Source organism: Monodelphis domestica, chromosome 2, assembly GCF_027887165.1.
Source record: "Monodelphis domestica isolate mMonDom1 chromosome 2, mMonDom1.pri, whole genome shotgun sequence".
In the NCBI taxonomy this organism is placed as follows: domain Eukaryota; kingdom Metazoa; phylum Chordata; class Mammalia; order Didelphimorphia; family Didelphidae; genus Monodelphis; species Monodelphis domestica.
The window spans coordinates 351,722,270-351,724,676 of record NC_077228.1 but is presented as its reverse complement, the minus strand read 5'-3'; the positions used below and the strand labels follow the sequence as shown (position 1 = coordinate 351,724,676).

General features: G+C 30.5%; 1 non-coding gene across 1 annotated transcript; it reads left to right on the top strand.

Annotated features, from left to right (window-relative positions):
• The first annotated feature begins 292 nt into the window (after window positions 1–292).
• On the top strand, window positions 293–396 carry LOC130457713 (U6 spliceosomal RNA). The gene has a single exon (XR_008916999.1). It is a non-coding gene; the product is annotated as a U6 spliceosomal RNA (small nuclear RNA).
• The last annotated feature ends 2,011 nt before the right edge of the window (window positions 397–2,407 follow it).

The window sequence follows — 2,407 nt, the reverse complement described above, 5'->3', positions numbered from 1 at the left end:
GAGCAATGACACATGTAAAACCTAGTGGAATCATGTGTTGGCTACAGGAGGCTGGGGGTAGGGGAAGGAAAGAACATGAATCTTGTAACTATGGAAAAATATTCTATATTAATTAATTAAAATATTTTCCAGACTTAAAGATAAATAAATAAATAAAGAGGGGTAGTCTGGTGATCTCTCTCTCTCTTTTACTAACAAATGATCATAAATATACAGTCTCCAGAGAATTTCATCATTACATATATTCTATTTTAAATTCCACCATTACAGTTATTCAAAGTAAACATTTACTGTACTAGCTTCATTAGCACATATACTAAAATTGAAACAATACAGAAGGTAACATGGCCTTTGCAGAAGGATGACACACATATTCATGAAACACTTGATGTTTTAAAATTGCATTTAAAATAATTCTGAATAATATAAAATACCTGGGAATCATCCAAGAAAAATACAGTAATGACATATTTACATACATATTACATACACAGTAATATACAAACATAATTACAAAACACTTGCCTATGGTCACAAAGTCAGGGTGTGTCAAAACTTTCAAAACATGTAAATAAAGTCAGATGTAAAAAACTATAAAAATATAAATTTCTCATGGGTAGGTTGAGCTAATATTGCATGACAATTCTACCTAGATTCATTTATTTATTCACTGCCATACCAATCAAACTATGAAAAAATTATTTTATAGAGCTAGAAAAATAACAATAAAATTTATCTGGAAGAACACTAAAAGCCCTAAAATATCAATGTAATTAATAGGGGAAATTTTGAAGGAAGGTGGCCCAGCAGTATCAGATATCAAACTGTACCCAAAACAGTAATCTCAAAACAATCTGGTACTGGCTAAGAAATAGAATGTTGGATCAATGAAATAGATTATATATACAATACACAGTCATAAATTATCATAACAATCTAGTATTTGATAAATATAAAGATTCCAACTTTTGAACAAGAACTTTTTGACAAAACTGCAGGAAAACTGGAAAACACTATGTCTGAAATCATATATCATACTTATATTAAGATAAAGTTAAAATGGTTATATGAGGCAAGAAGGGTGATAAGGGTGATACCATGAGCAAATTAGTGGAGAATACAATAGTTTACCTGTCAGATCAGTAGACATGGGAAACATTTATGGCCAACAGGAGATAGAGAACATTATGAGATATGAAATGAATATTTTTATTATATATAATTAAAGAATTTTATACAAACAAAATCAATTTAACCAAGATTAAAAGGCAACTCACAGACTAGGAAAAGATTTTGACAGAAAAATTCTCTGATAAAGGCCTCATTTATATAAAAATTGTATCAAATTTACAAAAATACAAGTAATTCCCCAATTGATAAATGGTTAAAATATATAAATAGAAATTTTAAAGATGAAGAAATCCATCTATTAATAATCATGAAAATATTCTAAATTCTAAATTCATGTCTTTTCCCTCCTCTCCTCCCAAACCCTGTAGCCAACATGCCATTCCATTGGGTATCATTGATCAAGACCTATTTCCATATTGTTAATAATTGCACTAGGATGATCTTTTAGAGCCTCCTGGTTTTGTTCCTTTCACTCTGCATCAATTCCTGGAGGTCGTTCCAGTTCACATGGAATTCCTCCAGTTCATTATTCCTTTGAGCAAAATAGTATTCCTTTGAGCACCAACAGATACCACAATTCATTCACCCATTCCCCAGTCGAGGAGCATCCCCTCATTTTCCAATTCTTTGCCACGACAAAGAGTGTTGCTATAAATCATTTTTTGCATAAGTCTTTTTCCTTACTATCTCTCCCAAAGAGATTTTTTTTTAAATAGAGGTAAAAGGAATTATTTGCCTAAAAATACTGATAGCAGCTCATTTTGTGGTGGCAAAGAACTGGAAATTAAGGGTGTGTCCATCAGTTGAGGAATGTCTAAAAAATTATTGTATATGATTGTGATGAAACACTATTGGACTATTAAGAAATGATGAGCAGGGTGATTTCAGGGAAAAAAAACAGAAAAATCTAGATGAACTGATTCAGAATGAAGTAAATAGAACCAGGAAAACATTATACACAGAAACAGCAATATTGTATGATGGTCAACTGTGCAAAACTTAGATATTATCAGGAATACAAATATCCAGGACAATTTTAAAGGACTTATAAAGAAATAATAAATTAATATCCACAGAAATAACTGTTGGAGTCTGAATATGGATCAAAGCATATTATTTTTCACTTCATTTAATTTGTGATCTTATTTGGAGTTTTTAGTTTTATATGAGTATTCTCTCACAAAAATGACCAATATGGAAATATGTTTTGCATGATCATACATGTACAATATAGATTAAATTGCCTAACATTTTAGGAAGGTGGAGGAAAGGGAAA